Source organism: Stomoxys calcitrans, unplaced genomic scaffold, assembly GCF_963082655.1.
Source record: "Stomoxys calcitrans unplaced genomic scaffold, idStoCalc2.1 SCAFFOLD_79, whole genome shotgun sequence".
Classification (NCBI taxonomy): Eukaryota; Metazoa; Arthropoda; class Insecta; order Diptera; family Muscidae; genus Stomoxys; species Stomoxys calcitrans.
This window is the reverse complement of record NW_026739289.1, coordinates 35,021-57,560: the sequence shown is the minus strand read 5'-3', so window position 1 is coordinate 57,560 and position 22,540 is coordinate 35,021. Positions and strand designations below refer to the sequence as shown.

The following is a 22,540-nucleotide window of genomic DNA, read 5'->3' as shown; positions in this document are numbered from 1 at the left end:
GGCGCAATTCTTATCCGATTGAAATGAAATTTTGCACGACTTGTTTTCTTATTATATCCAACAACAGTGCCAAGTATGGTTCAAATCGGTCCATAACCTGATATAGCTACCATATAAACCGATCTTGGGTCTTGACTTCTTGACCCTCTAAAGTGCGCAATTCTTATCCGATCAGAATGAAATTTTGCACGACGTGTTTTGTTATGATATCCAACAACTGTGCCAAGTATGGTTCAAATCGGTTCATAACCTGATATAGCTGTCATATAAACAGATCTGGGGATTTGATTTCTTGAGCTTCTAGAGGGCGCAATTCCTATCCGATTTGGCTGAAATTTTGCATGACGTATTTTATTTTTACTTTCAACAACTGTGTCAAATAAGGTTCAAATCGGTGCATAACCTGATATAGCTGCCATATAAACCGTTCTGGGATCTTGACTTCTTGACCCCTAGAGGTCGCAATTATTATCCGATATGCCTGAAATTTTGTACGATGGATCCTCTCATGACCATCAACAAACGTGTTTATTATGGTCTGAATCGGTCTACAGCCCGATACAGATCCCATATAAATCGTTCTCTCTATTTTTCTTCGTGAGCCCCAATTGGCGCAATTCTTATACGAATTGGCTGAAATTTTACACAGGTCTCCAACATATAATTTAATTGTGGTCCGAACCGGACCATATCTTGATATCATTTTAATAGCAGAGCAATTCTTTTCTTATATTATTTTCTTTTCTTATAACGATTTAGTTGTTGTGCTGTTAATTTATTATACCCTCCACCATAAGATGGGGGTATACTAATTTCGTCATTCTGATTGTAACTACTCGAAATATTCGTCTTAGACCCCATAAAGTATATATATTCTTGATCGTCGTGCAATTTTATGTCGATCTAGCCATGTCCGTCCGTCTGTCCGTCCGTCCGTCCGTCTGTCTGTCGAAAGCACGCTAACTTCCGAAGGTGTAAAGCTAGCCGCTTGAAATTTTGCACAAACACTTCTTATTAGTGTAGGTCGGTTGGTATTGTAAATGGGCCATATCGGTCCATGTTTTGATATAGCTGCCATATAAACCGATCTAGGGTCTTGACTTCTTGAGCCTCTAGAGCGCGCAATTCTTATCCGATTTGGATAAAATTTTGCACGACGTGTTTTGTTATGATATCTAACAATTGTGCCAAGTATGGTTCAAATCGGTTCATAACCTGATATAGCTGCCATATAAACCGATCTTGGGTCTTGATTTCCTGAGCCCCTAGAGTGCGCAATTCTTATCCGATTGGAATGAAATTTTGCACGACGTATTTTGTTATGATATCCAACAACTGTGCCAAGTATGGTTCAAATCGGTTCATCATCTTATATAGCTGTCATATAAACCGATCTGGGGTCTTGACTTCTTGAGCCTCTAGGGCGCAATTCTTATCCAATTTGAATGATTTTTGGCATGTAGTATTTTGTTATGATATCCAACAACTGTGCCAAATATGGTTCAAATCGGTTCATAACCTGATATAGCTGCCATATAAACCGATCTAGGATCTTGACTTCTTGAGCCTCTAGAGGTCGCAATTATTATCCGATTTGCCTGAAATTTTGTACGATGGATTCTCTCATGACCATTAACATACGTGTATATTATGGTCTGAATCGGTATATAGCCCGATACAGCTCCCATATAAATCGATCTCTCTATTTTACTTCTTGAGGCCACAAAGGGCGCAATTCTTATTCGAATTGGCTGACATTTTACACAGGTCTCCAACATGTAATTTAATTGTGGTCCAAACTGGACCATATTTTGATATCGCCCTAATAGCAGAGCAAATCTTTTCTTATATCCTTTTTTTGCCTAAGAAGAGATACCGGGAAAAGAACTCGACAAATGCGATCCATGGTGGAGGGTATATAAGATTCGGCCCGGCCGAACTTAGCACGCTTTTACTTGTTTTTTTATAGGACTTTTATTAACATATTCGGATTAATCCTAGTTCAATAGCCAATAGCCTTTGTGATGGGTTAAAAATTTTCAAAACCATTAATTTTCTCACTTTCCGATTCCCATTCCCTCGGTCAAACCGGTAACTACGGGTAAGATGGGTTCAGGATTAGCAGAAGCAATTGCCAAAACACCCATGACGGCTACAGCAATGGTTGCAAAGATCTTCATTTCGGACTGTAGATAAAAAAGTTAATTTTTAATAGAAAAATAACTTGATATACAAATCGAAATTACCTTTTTGGAGATGGTTTGTTTTGCTATAATTTGTAAAGAAAACTGAATGATTATCCAGAGAATCTAGAGGTTTTTATAGCAAATATTTTCCTAATGAAGTGGTATGACAGTACAAGAAGTTTTAATTAGTGTGCTGCACGACTTTTTGTTCATTAACATTAAATCGAAAAGCTAGAGAAGGTAAGGAATATTAAAACTGTAAACAAATTTAAAAGCAATTAGAATTTAGGATGAAGTTCATTATTCTGTTTGTAACACCTGGAAAAATGCGTCTAAAAACCCATAAAGTATATAAATATTCTTGATCTCTTGAAATTTTGCACTAATACTTCTCATTGGTGAAGGTCGGTTGGAATTGTAAATGGGCCATGTTTTGATATAGCTGCCATATAAACCGGTCTTGGGTCTTGAGTTCTTGAGCTTCTAGAGGGCTTAATTCTTATCCGATTTGGCTGAAACCTTGTGCGTGGTGTTTTGGTATCACTTCCAATAATTGGGTTAAGTCTAAATCGGTAGATAACCTGATATATTTGCTATATAAACCGACGTTGGGTCTTGACTTCTTCAGCTTTTAGAGGGAGCAATTTTTATCCGATTTGGCTGAAATTTTGCAAGTGGGGTTGCAGTGTGACTCCCAACAACTGTGTCAAGTATAGTCTAAATCAGTCTATAACATGATATAGCCGCCATATAAACCGATCTCCCGATAAGATTTATTGAGCTTCTAGTGTTCGCAATTCTTATCTGATTTGACTGTTACTTTGTACGTCATGTTTTGGTATCACTTCCAATAACTGCGCCAAGTATGGTCTACATCGGTTGATAACCTGATATAGCTGCCATATAAACCGACTTTGGGTCTTGACTTCTAGAGCTTCTAGAGGCCGCAATTCTTATCCGCTTTGGCTGAAAATGTTCATGAAGTGACGTGGTATGACTTTCGAAAACTGTGCCAAGTATAGTCGAAATCAGTGCATAACCTGATATAGCCGTCATATAAACCGATCTTCCAAACTTCTTGGGCCTCTAGAGGGCGCAATTCTTATCCAATATGGTTGAAATTTTGCATATGTTATTTTGGGATGACTTCCAACAACTGTTCTACGTATGGCCCAAATCGGTATAAAACCTGATATAGCTCCCATATAAACCGAGCTCTCTGTTTGAGGTTTTGAGCTTCTGGAGGCGGAATTATTACTCGATTTGCCTGAGATTTTGGAGGTGGCGTTTTTCTATGACTGGTATTTTTGTAGTTGAAAAATACATTCAAAGAACTTGACAAATGAGATCCATGGTAGATTCGGCCCGGCAGAACTTAGCACGCTTTTACTTCTTACTGTTTTCCAATAATTGCGCTATTTTTTTATTTGGTTCAAAAACTAAATCTAATTTTTCCAATAATAATTCTCTATCAAAGGCATACATATATGTACATGAATAATTTCCAATTTTATCAGGAACATATATTAGCATTACCTATTTAAAATTGGAAATTGTTCATGAAGATAAATTAACAATTAATTTACTAAAAAGTCTTAAAACATATTTTCAGGCTTTATTTCTGTCAGGCTGTACGGCGAAATATGAAAAGGAGAAACAAGGGAATAATATAAACAATTAAAAGCGTGCTAAGTTCGGCCAGGCCGAATCTTATATACCCTCCACCATGGAGCGCATTTGTCGAGTTCTTTTCCCGACATCTCTTCTTAGGCAAACAATTGATATAAGAAAAGATTTGCTCTGATATTAGAGCGATATCAAGATATGGTCCGGTTTGGACCAGAATTAAATTATATGTTGGAGACCTGTGAAAAATGTCAGCCAATTCGAATAAGAATTGCGCCCTTTGGGGGCTCAAGAAGTAAAATAGAGAGATCGATTTATATGGGTGCTATATCGGGCTATAGACCGATTCAGACCATAATAAACACGTAACACGTGTTGACGGTCATGAGAGGATCCGTTGTACAAAATTTCAGGCAAATCGGATAATAATTGCGACCTCCAGAGGGTCAAGAAGTCAAGATCCCAGATCGGTTTATATGACAGCTATATCAGGTTATGGACCGATTTGAATCATACTTAGCACAGTTGTTGGATATCATAACAAAACACGTCGTGCAAAATTTCATTCCAATCGGGTAAGAATTGCGCTCTTTAGAGGCTCAAGAAGTCAAGACCCAAGATCGTTTTATATGACAGCTATACCAGGTTATGGACCGATTTGAACCATACTTAGCACAGTAGTTAGAAGTGATACTAGAACACTATGTGCAAAATTTCAAAAAAGTCAAATAGGATGAGAATTGCGCCCTCTAGAGGCTCAAGAAGTCAAGACCCAAGATCGGTTTATATGGCAGCTATATCAAAACATGCACCGATATGGCCCATTTACAATACCAACCGACCTACACTAATAAAAAGTATTTGTGCAAAATTTCAAGAGGCTAGCTTTACTCTTTCAGAAGTTAGCGTGCATTCGACAGACGAACAGACGGACGGACGGACGGACGGACAGACGGACAGACAGACGGACGGACGGACAGGCAGACGGTTGGACGGACAGACAAACGGACATGGCTAGATCGACATAAAATGTCCCGAAGATCAAGAATATATATACTTTATGGGGTCTCAGACGAATATTTTGAGTAGTTACAAACAGAATTACGAAATTTTAATGGATAGCGAGGAATATTTTTGCGTGCTCTTAAAAATTTAACAAAAATTCTGCATACAAAAGTAAATTTCCACATAAATATTGGGTTGCCCAAAAAGTAATTGCGGATTTTTCATATAGTCAGCGTAGACAAATTTTTTCACAGCTTGTGACTCTGTAATTGCATTCTTTCTTCTGTCAGTTATTAGCTGCTACTTTTAGCTTACTTTAGAAAAAAAGTGCAAAAAAAGTATATTTGATTAAAGTTCATTCTAAGTTTTATTAAAAATGCATTTACTTTCTTTTAAAAAATCCGCAATTACTTTTTGGGCAACCCAAAAGTAAATTTGTATTAACTATAATGTTAACTTCTTGCAGATTGGATGCAAAAATGCATATGACCCATCATGAGTATATGGGACTCTGTTTTTACACCCACCACCGAAGGATGGGGGTATATTCATTTTGTCATTTGCCGTTTGCAACACATCGAAATATCCATTTCCGACCCTATAAAGTATATATATTCTTGAACAGCGTAAAAATCTAAGACGATCTAGAAATGTCCGTCCGTCTGTCTGTTGAAATCACGCTACAGCCTTTAAAAATAGATGTATTGAGCTGAAACCTTGCACATTCTTTTTTTGTCCATAAGCAGGTTAAGTTCGAAGATGTTTGTTTGTTTCGGAGATGGTTGGTGCGATTTAAGCTAAATTTTGTGTGCTCCCTTATAGTAACCTGCAAACAAAAATTTGGTATCCAAATTTCGGATGGGGTACCTAGGGGGGCGCCCCACACCAAAACCTTCCAAATATATACATACACCAAACACGACAATATGGGACTCAAACTAAAGGTATTTAACATTAGAAAACGTGTCTGATATCGAATTGTCGGACCAAGTGTTTGGGTGACCACCCCATAACCCTTAAAATACCCCTAAATCGGACATATTTACCGACCATGGCGATATGGTACTGAAATGAAAGGTATTTGCGAATAAAATACGAATCTGATATCCAAATGTAGGACCACGGTTGTGAGGGTCCTTCCCTTCCCCAAAACACCCCCCAAACAGGACTTATTTACTGCCCATGGGAATATGGGGCTTAAATAAAAGGTATTTGAGTTTAGAATTCGAATCTGGACTAAGTGTTTGGGGGGCCGCCTATCCCCAAAAACATCCCCCAAAGGGGAAAAATTTACGACCATTGCAATATGGGGCTCAAATGAAAGGTCTAAGGTAGTAGAATGCAAATTTGATATCCAAATGTAGGACCATGTATTAAGGGCATCACCCTTCCCCAAAACACCCCCCAAAGGGTAAAATTTTTTCGACCATAGAAATATGGGGCTCAAGTTTTTTTAGATTAGAAATCGAATTTGATAACCAATTTTGGGGGACGCCTCCATATTGTGTACATCCAAAATTGAATTAGTAGACCTATAAAGATCATATGGGAATCAGATAAAGGCACTAATATTGTTAAACTGTCGAAAGCTCTTTAATTGTCGAAAATAAATATTCCAATGAAACTTTTGTTGGATATAAAGTAAAAGAAGGCGCAGCAGAGCGGGCCCGGGTCAGCTAGTATGGGTATAAAATGAAAGGTATTGGAGACTAGAAAACGAATATCATATTAAAATTTGGGTCCAAGTACCCAGCGGGCCTCCCCAACCCAAAAACACCTCTTAACAGATATATTCGACGTTTATGTCAATATGGGCCTCAAATGAAAAGTGTTCGACATAGGATAACAAATATGGCATACAAAATTAGGTGCAAGTAATAGGAGGTCACCCCATGTACCTCCAAATGGGCATATTATATGGGACTCAAATGAAAGGTATTTGGGACTAGATTACGAATATGACATAAAAATTTGTGTTCAAGTCTAGGTGGTGCTTTTCTTTCCAAAAATAAGTCAAATAGGTTGATAGTGTTTGGGGGTACACCCTAAAGCGCCCCCTAAACTGAACTTCATTTCCGAGTATAGCTATATGGAGCTGAAATCAACGGTATTTGGAGATAAAACAAGTAAAAGCGTGCTAAGTTCGGCCGGGCCGAATCTTATATACCTTCCACCATGGATCGCATTTGTCGAGTTCTTTTCCCGACATCTCTTCTTAGGCAAAAAATTGATATAAGAAAAGATTTGCTCTGGTATTAGAGCGATATCAAGATATGATCCGGTTAAGGCCACAATTAAATTATATGTTGGAGACCTGTGTAAAATGTCAGCCAAGCCTAAAGAAGTAAAATAGAGAGAGGGCACACTTCTCACACATCAATGAAAGCTTTTCGATATTTTTTTTTTTATAGCCGATTCCGAATGGCGTGCCGCAGTGCGACATCTTTTTGGGGAGAATTTTTTACATGACCAGGCATGGACAATTTCTCCAACATTAAGAGTGAATCACCACCGCTATAAATGTTGTCCGAAGTTACCGCCAGGATTTGAACGTAGGCGTTCAGCGTTATAAGCGGATGTAGGCTACAGTGGCACGAATTCGAAATACACATTCAAAGCAAAGTGTACCAACCCTAAAAAGATATTAGAGAGTTGAATAAGTCGCAGAGGAGCGGGCCCGGTTCGGCTAGTATTTTATTTTTATGGCCTGTTACAGAGATATCCCACATCGGACGACAAGCGTCTAATTTGGACATTTACTGTGCAGACAAATTTTATGTCCGATGAAAAAGAAAACGCCGTAATTCTCTGCTTACAATTAATGTTCTTTATTGGTCGGCAGTTTCCATCGAATGACTTAATTATAAGTGCCTCTTTTTATACCCACCACCGAAGGATGGGGGTATATTCATTTTGTCATTCCGTTTGCAACATATCGAAATATCCATTTCCGACCCTATAAAGTATATATATTCTTGATCAGCGTAAAAATCTAAGACGATCTAGACATGTCCGTCCGTCTGTCCCGCCGATTTAGGGTCTAAGGCCCATAAAAGCCACATTTATTATCCGGTTTCGCTGAAATTTGGGACAGTGAGTTGTGTTAGGCCCTTCGACATCCTTTGTCAATTTGGCCCAGATCGGTTCAGATTTGGATAAGCTGCTATATAGACCGATCCTCCGGTTTAGGGTCTTAGGCTCACAAAAGCCACATTTATTATTCGATTTTGATGAAATTCGGGACAGTGAAATATGTGAGGGCCATCGACATCCTTCGTCAATTTGGCCCAGATCGGTTCAGATTTGGATATAGCTGCCATATAGATCGATCCTCCGATTTATGGTGTAAGGCCCATAAAAGCCACAATCGTTATCCGATTTTACTGAAATTTCGGACAGTGAGTTGTGTTAGGCCCTTTGACATATTTCTTTAATTTGGTCCAGATCGGTTCAGATTTGGATATAGCTGCCATATAGACCGATTTCATGATTTATGCTTTTGGGCCAATAAAATGCTCATTTATTGTCCGATGTCGCCGAAATTTGAAACAGTGAGTTAAGTTAAGCCCCTTGACATACTTCTGCAATATTGCACAGATCGGTCCAGATTTGGATATAGCTGCCATATAGACCGATATCTAGGTTTTAGGGTTTGGGGCCATAAAAGACGCATTTATTGTCCGATGTCGCTGAAATTTGACACAGTGAGTTTGGTTAGGCTCTTCGACGTCCTTCTTCAATTTTTCCCGGATCGGTTCAGATTTGCATATAGCTGCCATATAGACCGATCTCTCGATTTAAGGTTTAGGACCCATAAAAGAGGCATTTATGTCCGATTTCGCCGAAATTTGGGACAGTGCATTGTGTTAGGCTTTTCGACATGTTTATGCAACTTGGCCCAAATCAGTCCAGATTTGCATATAGCTGCCATGTAGACCGATATTTCTATTTAAAGTCTTGGCCCCATAAAAGGCGCATTTATAATCCGATTTCACTGAAATTTGACACAGTGATTTATGTTCGGCTTTTCGACTTCCGTGTCGTATATAGTTCAGATCGGTATGAGGTATATGAGTATAAGGTATGAAATTTTCACCGAATTTTGATGAAAGATGGTTTACATATATACCCAAGGTGGTGGGTATCCAAAGTTCGGCCCGGCCGAACTTAACGCCTTTTTACTTGTTTTATATAGATTTCTCATCCATTTAGGCAATTGTTACATATATTGGGTTGCCCAAAAAGTAATTGCGGATTTTTCATATAGTTGGCGTTGACAAATTTTTTCACAGCTTGTGACTCTGTAATTGCATTCTTTCTTCTGTCAGTTATTAGCTGTTACTTCTAGCTTGCTTTAGAAAAAAAGTGTAAACAAGTAAAAAGGCGTTAAGTTCGGCCGGGCCGAACTTTGGATACCCACCACCTCGGGTATATATATAAACCACCTTTCGTCAAATCCGGGGAAAAATGCATACCTTATGACCCCTAGCAGCTATATAGAAATATGTTCCGATTTGGACCAAATACTAATAAATACAAGTCATTGTTCATCTGTCTAAAACAAAAGATTGCTCTTTTTAGTAGCTATATCTAAAAATAAACCGCTCTGAATCATAAACGACACGGACGTCGAAAAGCCTAGCATACGTCACAGTGTCAAATTTTAGTGAAATCGGATTATAAAAGCGCCTTCTATTGGGCCAAGGCTTTTCATCGAGATATCGGTCTGAACCGATTTCGACCAAGTTGCAGATACATGTCGAAGAACCTAACACAACTCACTGTCCCAAATTTCGGCGAAATCGGACAATAAATGCGCCTTTTATGGCCACAAAACCTTAAATCAAGAGATTGGTCTATTTTGCAGCTATATCCAAATCTGGACCGATCTTAGCCAAATTGAAAAATAATATCGAAAGTTTTATCACAACTCACTGTCCCAAATTTCGGCGACATCGGACAATAAATGCACCTTTTATGGTCTCAAAACCTTAAATCGAGAGATCGGTCTATATGGCAGCTATATCCAAAACTGGACCGATCTGGGCTAAATTGGCAAAGAATGTCGAAGGGCCTAAGACAACTCACTGTCCCAAATTTCAGCAAAATCGGACAATAAATCTGGCTTTTATGGGTCTAAGACCCTAAATCGGAGGATCGGTCTATATGGCAGCTATATCCAAAACTTGACCGATCTGCGCCAAACTGGCGAAGGATGTCGAAGGGCCTAAGACAACTCACTGTCCCAAATTTCAGCAAAATCGGATAATAAATGTGGCTCTTATGGGCCAACGACCCTAAATCGGAGGATCGTTCTATATGGCAGCTATATCCAAAACTCAACTGATCTGAGCCAAATTCGCGAAGGATGTCGAAGGGCCTAAGACAACTCACTGTCCGAAATTTCAGCAAAATCGGATAATAAATGTGGCTTTTATGAGCCTAAGACCCTAAATCGGCGGATCGGTCTATATGGGGGCTATATCTAGATATAGTCCGATTTGGCCCATCTTCGAACTTAACCTGCTTATGGACAAAAAAAGAATATGTGCACAGTTTCAGCTCAATATCTCAATTTTTGAAGACTGTAGCGTGATTTCAACAGACAGACGGACAGACGGACGGACATGTCTAGATCGTCTTAGATTTTTACGCTGATCAAGAATATATATACTTTATAGGGTCGGAAATGGATATTTCGATGTGTTGCAAACGGAATGACAAAATGAATATACCCCCATCCTTCAGTGGTGGGTATAAAAAAGTATATTTGATTAAAGTTCATTCTAAGTTTTATTAAAAATGCATTTACTTTCTTTTAAAAAATCCGCAATTACTTTTTGGGCAACCATACATATGAGTATTTATAACAGTTTAATGGGTGTAAGAGTATATGATACTATATGATGTTACATGAGTGATAAACAAGGCAAAACAAAAACAAGTAAAAGCGTGCTAAGTTCGGCCGGGCCGAATCTTATATACCCTCCACCATGGATCGCATTTGTCGAGTTCTTTTCCCGGCATCTCTTCTTAGGCAAAAAAAAGGATATAAGAAAAGATTTGCGCTGCTATTAGAGCGATATCAAGATATGGTCCGGTTTGGACCACAATTAAATTATATGTTGGAGACCTGTGTAAAATGTCAGCCAATTCGAATAAGATTTGCGCCCTTTGGGGCTCAAGAAGTAAAATAGAGAGATCGATTTATATGGGATCTGTATCGGGCTATAGACCGATTCAGACCATAATAAACACGTTTGTTGATGGTCATGAGAGGATCCATCGTACAAAATTTCAGGCATATCGGATAATAATTGCGACCTCTAGGGGTCAAGAAGTCAAGATCCCAGATCGGTTTATATGGCAGCTATATCAGGTTATGAACCGATTTGAACCTTATTTGTTGAAAGTAAAAATAAAATACGTCATGTAAAATTTCAGCCAAATCGGATAGGAATTGCGCCCTCCAGAAGCTCAAGAATTCAAGACCCCAGATCGGTTTATATGGCAGCTATATCAGGTTATTAACCGATTTGAACCATACTTGGCACAGTTGTTGGATATCATAACGAAATACTTCGTGCAAAAATTCATTCAAATCGGATAAGAATTGTGCCCTCTAGAGAGTCAAGAAGTCAAGACCCAAGATCGGTTTATATGGTAACTATATCAGGTTATGGACCGATTTGAACCATACTTACCACAGTTGTTGGATATCATAACGAAATACTTCGTGCCAAATTCCATTCCAATCGGATAAGAATTGCGCCCTCTAAAGGGTCAAGAAGTCAAGACCCAAGATCGGTTTATATGGCAGCTATATAAGATGATGGAACGATTTGAACCATACTTTGCACAGTTGTTGGATATAATAACAAAACACGTTGTGCAAAATTTCATTCCAATTGGATAAGAATTGCGCACTCTAGAGGCTCAAGAAGTCAAGACCCAAGATCGGTTTATATGGCAGCTATATCAGGTTATGGACCGATTTGAACCATACTTGGCAGTGTTGTTGGATATAATAACAAAACACGTCGTGCAAAATTTCATTCCAATCGGATAAGAATTGCGCACTCTAGAGGCTCAAGAAGTCAAGACCCAAGATCGGTTTATATGGCAGCTATATAAGATGATGGAACGATTTGAACCATACTTGGCACAGTTGTTGGATATCATAACAAAACACGTTGTGCAAAATTTCATTCTGATCGGATAAGAATTGCGCACTCTAGAGGCTCAAGAAGTCAAGACCCAAGATCGGTTTATATGGCAGCTATATCAGGTTATAGACCGATTTGAACCATACTTAGCAAAGTTGTTGGATATCATAACGAAACACGTCATACAAAATTTCATTCCAATCGGATAAGAATTGCGCACTCTACAGGCTCAAGAAGTCAAGACCCAAGATCGGTTTATATGGCAGCTATATCAAAACATGGACCGATATGGCCCATTTACAATACCAACCGACCTACACTAATAAGAAGTATTTGTGCAAAATTTCAAGCGGCTAGCTTTACTCCTTCGAAAGTTAGCGTGCTTTCGACAGACAGACGGACGGACGGACGGACGGACGGACAGACGGACGGACATGGCTAGATCGACATAAAATGTCACGACGATCAAGAATATATATACTTTATGGGGTCTCAGACGAATATTTCGAGTAGTTACAAACAGAATGACGAAATTAGTATACCCCCAATCTTATGGTGGAGGGTATAACAAGTAAAAGCGTGCTAAGTTCGGCCGGGCCGAATCTTATATACCCTCCACCATGGATCGCATTTGTCGAGTTGTTTTCCCGGGATCTCTTCTTAGGCTAAAAAGGATATAAGAAAAGAGTTGCTCTGCTATTAAAACGATATCAAGATATGGTCCGGTTCGGACCACAATTAAATTATATGTTGGAGACCTGTGTAAAATTTCAGCCAATTCGTATAAGAATTGCGCCCATTGCGGCTCACGAAGTAAAATAGAGAGAACGATTTATATGGGATCTGTATCGGGCTATAGACCGATTCAGAACATAATAAACACGTTTGTTGATAGTCATGAGAGGATCCGTCGTACAAAATTTCAGGCATATCGGATAATAATTGCGACCTCTAGGGGTCAAGAAATCAAGATCCCAGATCGGTTTATATGGCAGCTATATTTGGTTATGAACCGATTTTAACCTTATTTGACGCAGTTGTTGAAAGTAAAAATAAAATACGTCATGCAAAATTTCAGCCAAATCGGATAGGAATTGCGCCCTCTAGAAGCTCAAGAAGTCAAATCCCCAGAACTGATTATATAACAGCTATAACAGGTTATGGACCGATTTCAACCATACTTGGCACAGTTGTTGGATATCATGACGAAATACTTCGTGCAAAAACTCATTCAAATCGGATAAGAATTGCGCACTCTAGAGGCTCAAGAAGTCAAGACCTTAGATCGGCTTATATGGCAGCTATATCAAAACATGGACCGATATGGCCCATTTACAATACCAACCGACCTACACTAATAACATGTATTTAGCGTGCTTTCGACAGACAGACGGACGGACGGACATGGCTAGATCGATATAAAATGTCACGACGATCAAGAATATATATACTTTATGGGGTCTCAGCCGAATATTTCGAGTAGTTACAAACAGAATGACGAAATTAGTATACCCCCCATCTTATGGTGGAGGGTATAACAAGTAAGAAGGCATCAAGTTCGGCCGGGCTGAACTTTGGATACCCACCACCTTGGGTATATATGTAAACCACTTTCCGTCATAATTCGGTGAATATTGGATAACTTATGCTCTCATATTCGGCACGGACATTGAGTAGTCTAATAGATATAATTCACTGTTAAATTTTGTAGAACAAAATATTGGTCTATAGCCCCATATAAACCAATCTGAACCATAAAGGACACGGATGTCGAAAATCCTAACATAAGTGACTGCGTCAAATTTCAACGAAATCGGATAATAAATACGCTTTTTATAGAGCCAAGACATTAATTCGAGAGTTCTGTCTGTATGACACACTGGACCGATGTGAACCAAATTAAACATAATATTTTATTATGACTCCACTGCTATATACGTATTACAATATATACCTTAATAGGAGCTGGTCTCGATCATATTTTATTCAGGTGCCGAGAACTCATACACAACTAAAATTTTCAGACAATTAATCTGCTTTTTATGACATACAGACCCTAAATTGGAAGATCGGTCTATATGACAGCTATATCTATACAGTCTGATTTAACCCATATTTGGGGCGGATGTTGGAGGCTTAAAACAATTCACTATTTCAAATTTCAGCGAAATCGGATAAAAAATAAAGCATTTATTGACCCTTAATCGGCAGACGGGACTATATAGCAGCTATATCCAAATATGGTCCGATTTGGCCCGTTCACGAACTTAACCAGCGAGCTTCAAAACGACGTATCTGTGCCAAATTACAGCTCAATATCTCAATTTTTAAAGACTGTAGAGTGATTACAACAGACGGACGGATAAACATACGGACATCGTTAAATCGTCTTAGAATTTTACGACGAACCGAAATATATATACTAGGGTCGGGTCGGAACTTTATATTTTGGTGTATTGCAAACGGAATGACTAAATGAATATACCTCCTATCCTACGGTGGTGGGTATAATAAACAAGTAAAAGCGTGCTAAGTTCGGCGGGGCCGAATCTTATATATCCTCCACCATGGATCGCATTTGTCGAGTTCTTTTCCCGGCATCTCTTTTTAGGCAAAAAAATGATATAAGAAAAGATTTGCTCTGCTATTAGAGCGATATCAAGATATGGTCCGGTTTAGAACACAATTAAATTTATAGGTTGGAAACCTGTGCAAAATGTCAGCCAATTCGAATAAGAATTGCGCCCTTTGTGGGCTACGAAGTAAAATAGAGAGATCGATTTATATGGGAGCTGTATCGGGCTATATACCGATTCAGACCATAATAAACACGTATGTTAATGGTCATGAGAGAATCCGTCGTACAAAATTTCAGGCAAATCGGATAATAATTGCGACCTCTACAGGCTCAAGAAGTCAAGATCCCAGATCGGTTTATATGACAGCTATATCAAGTTATGAACCCATTTGAACCATACTTGACACAGTTGTTGAATATCATAACAAAACACGTCGTGCAAAATTTCATTCCAATCGGATAAGAATTGCGCACTCTAGAGGCTCAAGAAGTCAAGACCCAAGATCGGTTTATTTGGCAGCTATATCAGGTTATAAACCGATTTAAAGCATACTTGGCACAGTTGTTGGATACCATAACAAAACACGTCGTGCAAAATTTCATTCCAATCGGATAAGAATTGCGAACTTTAGAGGCTCAAGAAGTCAAGACCCAAGATTGGTTTATATGGCAGCTATATCAGGTTATAAACCGATTTAAACCATACTTGGCACAGTTGTTGGATATCATAACAAAACACGTCGTGCAAAATTTTATTCCAATCGGATAAGAATTGCGCACTCTAGAGGCTCAAGAAGTCAAGACCCAAGATCGGTTTATATGGCAGCTATATCAGGTTATAAACCGATTTAAACCATACTTGGCACAGTTGTTGGATATCATAACAAAACACGTCGTGCAAAATTTCATTCCAATCGGATTAGAATTGCGCACTCTAGAGGCTCAAGAAATCAAGACCCAAGATCGGTTTATATGGCAGCTATATCAGGTTATAGACCGATTTAAACCATACTTGGCACAGTTGTTGGATATCATAACAAAACACATCGTGCAAAATTTCATTCTAATCGGATAAGAATTGCGTACTCTAGAGGCTCAAGAAGTCAAGACCCGAGATCGGTTTATATGGCAGCTATATCAAAACATGTAGCGATATGGCCCATTTACAATACCAACCGTCCTACACTAATAAGAAGTATTTGTGCAAAATTTCAAGCGGCTAGCTTTACTCCTTCGGAAGTTAGCTTGCTTTCGACAGACAGACGGACGGACGGACAGACGGACGGACATGGCTAGATCGACATAAAATTTCACGACGATCAAGAATATATATACTTTATGGGGTCTCAGATGAATATTTCGAGTAGTTACAATCAGAATGACGAAATTAGTATACCCCCCATCCTATGGTGTAGGGTATAAAAACCGATCCCCGGATTTGACATCTTGTGCCCCTAGAAGCCTCAATTTTCATCTGTTTTGAATGAAATTTGGAACAAATACATGTGTTATGACTTTCAACATCCATGCCAAGTATGAACCGAATCGGTCTATAAACAGATATAAACCGATCCCCGGATTTGACTTCTGCATCCCTTAGAGCCCAAATTTTCATCAGATTTGACTGAAATTTGGCTCAAAACCCCTCGTTATGACTCAGTGCCAATATTTAACCAAATCGGCCAATATAGTGATGTAGGCCATCCCAAGTACCGATATACTGATATGACTTCTTGAGTCTAAAATAATTTAAATTCAAACTCAGTTAATATGGGAATATTTCCATGGTGGTGGGTACCTAAGATTTGGCCCGGCCGAACTTCGTACGCTTTTACTTGTTGTTGGCTGTCGAAAAAGGCTTTGTAGTCAACAAAGAGATGGTAAGAGCAATCCTCAATGACCTTCACTATCGTCGGGCACGTTATGGGAGGAACTGTTAGTACCGAGCTTCTCGTCACTACGAGAAGGTCAGCTGAGAGCTGCCGGGCGCGTCCACAGGTTGCGGATAGTGGGATGTTCCGTATATCTGCAACTGCAGTCGCGGACAATCATCAGGTATCGAGTGGAGAATCTCAAAGAAATGCTCTTGCTTAAATACTGAGTGTCTATGTTACTCGATATGATAAAACGAGTTATTGTCGCCTTTAAATAACCAATGGCCATAGCGTTCCCGCGGTGATCGGTTTTATGGACGAAATGAGCTTTTTCATACGTGGAAGGTCGTAAAGGATGTCGTAGCACAAAATTTCAGCCAGACCGGATAAGAATTGCGCCCTTTAGAGGCTCAAGAAATATAATCGGGAGATCAGATGATTTGGGAGCTATATCAGGTTATTGACAGATTAATACCATATTTCAAAGTTCCTACTAAAGTCGTTGCGCAAAAATTCAGCCAAGTGGAAAATCACTCAGTGGCACATCTTCAGTGCCTGGCTTGGATGTTGGAGACCATAGTAGATTTTATTGTGCAAAATTTCAGCCCAATCGGAACGCCCCCTGGATGCTTAAGATCGGTTTATATGTCAACTATATCATGTTTAAGACTGATTCAGGCCATACGTAGCTCGTATGTGAAAGGTCGTAGAAGAAGTCGTAGTACCAACCGGAGAAGAAGTCAGCCAAACTGGGCAAGAATCGCTCAAAAATATAATCGGGAGATCGGTTTATATGGGAGCTATATCTAAATATGGACCTATATGGTCCATTTACAATGCCAACCGAAATGCACTTGCACGAAGCATTTGTCCAAAATTTTAAACGCTTAGCTTTACTTCTTCGAAAGTAAGTGTTCTTTCCCTAGACAGACTTTCGAACTGACAGACAGACCTTTCTCTAGACAGACTTTCGGACTGACAGACGGACGGACATAGCTAGATCGACTTGAAATGTTATGACGATCAACAATATAATACTTTATGGGGTCTTAGACCAATATTTGAATATATTAAAAACGGAATGTTGGTCTAATACAGACTTGAAGAGGTCTACCGCATTGCTGCCGCTGCCGCTGCCTAAACCAGACGTGTCTGCTATGGCAGGTTACGGTGTGATCGGTAAACATGCTTGCAGATTGAAGGTTGCAAGTAACGACTTCTGCAGAAGCTGTGAGGATGTCAAGTAAGAAGAGATTATAGAACATCCGATGTGTGTGTGTTCAGTACACGTAGTCAGATGGAGTGCCACTTTAGGTTCTCATTTCATTGATAACTTTTCTGGTTAAGCGGATGTGAACCTTCGCGAGTTGGCTGTTTGAAACAATCTGGATGGTTCAACGGCAGAAACTGGAAGGCATCTTCCTCGTCAAGATTCCGGGGTTAATACAATGAAAGGAAACGTCTAAGTAAGTCTGATGGCTGCCACTAACACTTTACCTTACCTAACCTACGATAATTCAAAGTTATTAACATTAATTTCATAGATTTAGTTATTGTGCTCTAAATTTATTTTTATTAGGTTTTTAGATTTCGTTTAATAAATTATTCGGATTAGTCCTAGTACATTCCATTGGCCTTTGTGATGAGTTCAAAATTTTCAAAACCATTCATTTTCTCACTTTCCGATTCCCATTCCCTCGGTCAAACCGGTAACTACGGGTAAGATGGGTTCAGGATTAGCAGAAGCAATTGCCAAAACACCCATAACGGCTACAGCAATGGTTGCAAAGAATTTCATATTGGACTGTAGATAAAAAATTTAATTTTTGATAGAAAAACAACTTGATATAGAAATTGAAGTTACCTTTTTGGAGTTGGTTTGTTTTGCTATAATTTGCAAAGAAAACTGAATGATTATCCAGAGAATCTAGACGGTTTTTATAGCAAATACTTTCCTAATGAATTAATATGACAGTACAAAAGAGTGTTAATTAGTGTGCTGCACGACTTTTTGTTCATTAATTGTAAACCGAAAAGCTGGAGAAGATAAGGAATATTAAAATTGTAAACAATTTTAAAAGCAATTAGAATTTAAGGTAGTAAACTAGTTTTTAGAAATCTCGTTTTAACTTGATGAAGCTAATGTTGGTCTCAATTGGCTATAAAGGCTTTGTAAATTGTCCCATACAATACAGTTTTCCTAAGGAATCTTAACAAACCAAAACTCTTTCTCAGCAAAGTAAGTTCAAATATAAATACCACTTTTTAATCATACAATAAATAGGTTTTCCTTTATTTACAGAGCAACATGAAATCCTTTTATGCTTCTATTGTTATAGTCATCATGGGTCTCTTGGCAATTACTTCTGCCGATCCTGAACCTCAATGGAATGCAGACACAATTTCTAAATTGATTAAAGCCTTCCAGGGTTCAGAGAACTAAAACACCTATGCAATATGCCATGAAAAATCAAATAAAATGCAAAATATTGAATTAAGTTGCTTTTCTTTATAAAATAAAGTTAAAGCTTGTATCAGAGAATATCATGAACGAAGACTTCGAAGTCTTGGATGACAACAGTTTCACAGATTATTTTGTTATAAGCTCCGGCTAAAGCTGTTGTAGTCTCCCCGCTGAATAGAAGGAAGACGGATTGAGATAAGTTTTGGGAATGAATCGACGGGGATATACCTTGTAGACCTGGAAGGGTAGTAGCAACTGTAAAGAACAGTGATGTATTGGTTAAGCGAGTCACAAACATTCTGAATGATTTGTTTAAGCCTGGATGCGCCTCGCGCCTCAGTAAAACCGCGTTGTCCAAAGTTGTAGATGACTCTTCCATACGGTACACAACGATCTCTAAGAGGGATATCCATTAGTAAGGAAAATGCAAAAGGAATTCTGCTTTTTCGTGGAAGATATATCCAAGGTTTCTTATTATACCCTTCACCATAGGACTGGAGGTATACTGATTTCGTCATTCTGATTGTTACACATCGAATTTTTTTTATCTGCGACATGACAAAGTACATATTTTCTTGATCGTCTTGATATTCTAGGTCGATTTGGCCATATCCATCCGTTTGTCGAAAGTATGTGAACTTTCGAAGGAATAAAGTTAGGCGCTTGATATTTTTGCAAGAATACTTCCTATTAGAGAAGGTCGGTTGGAATTGTAAATGAGGCATATCGTTCCATAAATGTAGCTGTCATATTAACCGATCTGAGAGTTTGACTTATTGAGCCTCTTGACGGCGCAATTCTTATCCGATTTTCCTTAATTTGTACAAAGTGTTCGGTATGACTTCCAAAAACTATGCTAAATATAGTCCAAATCGGTTCATAACTTGATAAAGCTGCCATATAATCCGATCTCAGATCATGACTTCTTGAGCCTTTAGAGTGCGCAATTATTATCCGATTAGTGTAAACATTTAGCATGACGGCTTCGTTTTTGACTTCCAAAAATTATGCTTAGTATGGTCTAAATCGGTTCATAAGCCGATATAGCTCCCATAGAAACCGATCTCCCGATTATATTTCTTGAGCCTCTAAGTGCCCATTTATTATACGACTTTGATGAAATTTTGCATGAAGTGCTTTTTTATACCCTCCACCATAGGATGGGGGTATATTAATTTCGTCATTCTGTTTGTAACACCTTGAAATATATATGTAAAGCATATATATTCTTCACCGTCATGACATTTTAAGTCGAGCTTGTCATGTCCGTCCGTTCGTCTGTTTGTCGAAAGAACGCTAACTTTCGAAGGAATTTAGCTAGGCGCTTGAAATAAGTGTACGTGAGTTGGGACTGTAAATGGGCCAAATCGGTCTCAGTTTTGATATAGCTGCCATATAAACCGATCTTGGGTCTTGAATTCTTGAGCCCCTAGAGGTCGCAATTCTCGTCCGATTTGACTGAAATTTTGCACGTGGTGTTTTGGTATCACTTCCAATTACTGCGCAAAGTATGGTTCAAATCGGTACATAACCTGATATAGCTGCAATATAAACCGGTCTGCGAAATTGAGTTTTTAAGCCTTTAGAGGGCGCAATTCTCATCCGATTTGGCTTAAATTTAGCATGAGGCGTTTTAGTTATGACTTCCAACAACTGTGGTAAGGATGGCGCTTATCGGAACATACCTTGATATAGCTGCCATATAAACCGATCTGGGATCCTGACTTCCTATGTCCCTAGAGGGCGCAATTCTCATCCGATTTAGCAGAAATTTTGGACAAGGGCTTCTCCCATGACCTTCAACAGGTCCCCTAAAAACCGATCTTCCGATTTTGCTTCATGAGTCCCTACAATGTGCAATTCTTATCCGAATGAACTGAAATATTACACAATGACTTCTAGAACCTTCAGTATTTAATTCATGTATGGTCCGAATCGGACAATAACTTGATATAGCTTCAATAGCATAACAGCTCTTATTCATTATTCTTTGTTTTCCTGAAAAGAGATACCGCACAAAGAACTCGACAAATGCGATCCATGGTGGAGGGTTTATAAGATTCGCCCCGGCCGGATTTAGCACGCTTTTACTTGTTTCTTTTTATACCCTCCACCATAAGATGGGGGGTATACTAATTTCGTCATTCAGTTTGTAACTACTCGAAATATTCGTCTGAGACCCCATAAAGTATATATATTCTTGATCGTCGCGACATTTTATGTCGATCTAGCCATGTCCGTCCGTCTGTCTGTCTGTCCGTCCGTCGGTCTGTCGAAAGCACACTAACTTCCGAAGGAGTAAAGCTAGCCGCTTGAAATTTTGCACAAATACTTCTTATTAGTGTAGGTCGGTTGGTATTGTAAATAGGCTATATCGGTCCATGTTTTGATATAGCTGCCATATAAACCGATTTTGGGTCTTGACTTCGTGAGCGTCAAGAGTGTGGAATTCTTATCCGATTGGAATAAAATTTTGCACGACGTGTTTTGTTATGATATTCAACAAATATGCCGAGTATGGTTCAAATCGGTCCATAACTTGATATAGCTGTCATATAAGCCGATCTTGAGTCTTGACTTCTTGAGCCTCTAGAGTGCGCAATTCTTATCCGTTTGGAATGAAATTTTGCACGACGTGTTTTGTTATGATATCTAACAACTGTGAAGAGTATGGTTCAAATCTGTCCATAACCTGATATAGCTGTCATATAAACCGATCTTGGGTCTTGACTTCTTGAGCTTCTAGAGAGCGCAATTCGTATCCGATTTGAATGAAATTTTGTACGACGGATCCTCTTATGACCATCAACATACGTGTTTATTATGGTCTGAATCGGTCTACAGCCTGATACAGCTCCCATATGAATCGACCTCTCTATTTTACTTCTTGAGCCCCCAGAGGGCGCAATTCTTATACGAATTAGCTTACATTTTACACAGGTCTCCAACATATAATTTAATTGTGGTCCAAACCGGACCATATCTTGATATCGCTCTAAAAGCAGAGCAAATCTTTTCTTATATCCTTTTTTGCCTAAGAAGAGATGCCGGGAAACGAACTCGACAAATGCGATCCATTGTGGAGGGTATATAAAATTCGGCCCGGCCGAACTTTGCACGCTTTTACTTGTTGACTTCCAATAACTATGCCAAGCATGGTGCGAATCGGTTCATTGCCTGATGTAGCTCCCATATAAGCCGATCTCGAATTTTGACTTGACTTGAGCCTCTGGGGGACGCAATTCTTATCCGATATGACTGAAATTTTGTACAACCACCTCTTCTATGACCTTAAATATATGTCCTTAATATGGTCTGAATCGATCCATATCCTGATTTAGCTCCCGTATAAACTGATCTCCCAATTATATTTCTTGAACCCTTAGAGGGCCAACATCCGACTCAAACAGGGTTCAGATCGGACTATATTTAGATATAGCTGACATATAGACCGATTTGCCGATTAAGGGCCTGAATTCCATAGAACTGCATTTATTACCCGATTTCGTTGAAATTTGAATCAGTGAGTTGTTTTGAGACTTCAGTCATCCGACCAGAATATGTGTGGGAGGTATATCTAAATCTTATATTTGTCGAGGCTACGACAGTAACTTTCCATATTACGCCCTAAACACCCCACT

At 38.9% G+C, this 22,540-nt stretch overlaps 3 long non-coding RNA genes across 3 annotated transcripts; 1 reads left to right on the top strand and 2 right to left on the bottom strand.

Moving 5' to 3' along the window:
* Positions 1-1,949: 1,949 nt before the first annotated feature.
* LOC131998427 (uncharacterized) lies at positions 1,950-2,482 on the bottom strand. Its single transcript, XR_009398693.1, has 2 exons — positions 2,247-2,482; positions 1,950-2,186 (listed from the first exon to the last, which is right to left on the bottom strand). It is a non-coding gene; the product is annotated as an uncharacterized LOC131998427 (long non-coding RNA).
* Positions 2,483-17,980: 15,498 nt separating this feature from the next.
* On the bottom strand, positions 17,981-18,543 carry LOC131998428 (uncharacterized). The gene is made up of 2 exons (XR_009398694.1): positions 18,300-18,543; positions 17,981-18,239 (listed from the first exon to the last, which is right to left on the bottom strand). It is a non-coding gene; the product is annotated as an uncharacterized LOC131998428 (long non-coding RNA).
* Positions 18,235-18,929, top strand: LOC131998429 (uncharacterized). The gene is made up of 2 exons (XR_009398695.1): positions 18,235-18,674; positions 18,738-18,929. It is a non-coding gene; the product is annotated as an uncharacterized LOC131998429 (long non-coding RNA).
* The last annotated feature ends 3,611 nt before the right edge of the window (positions 18,930-22,540 follow it).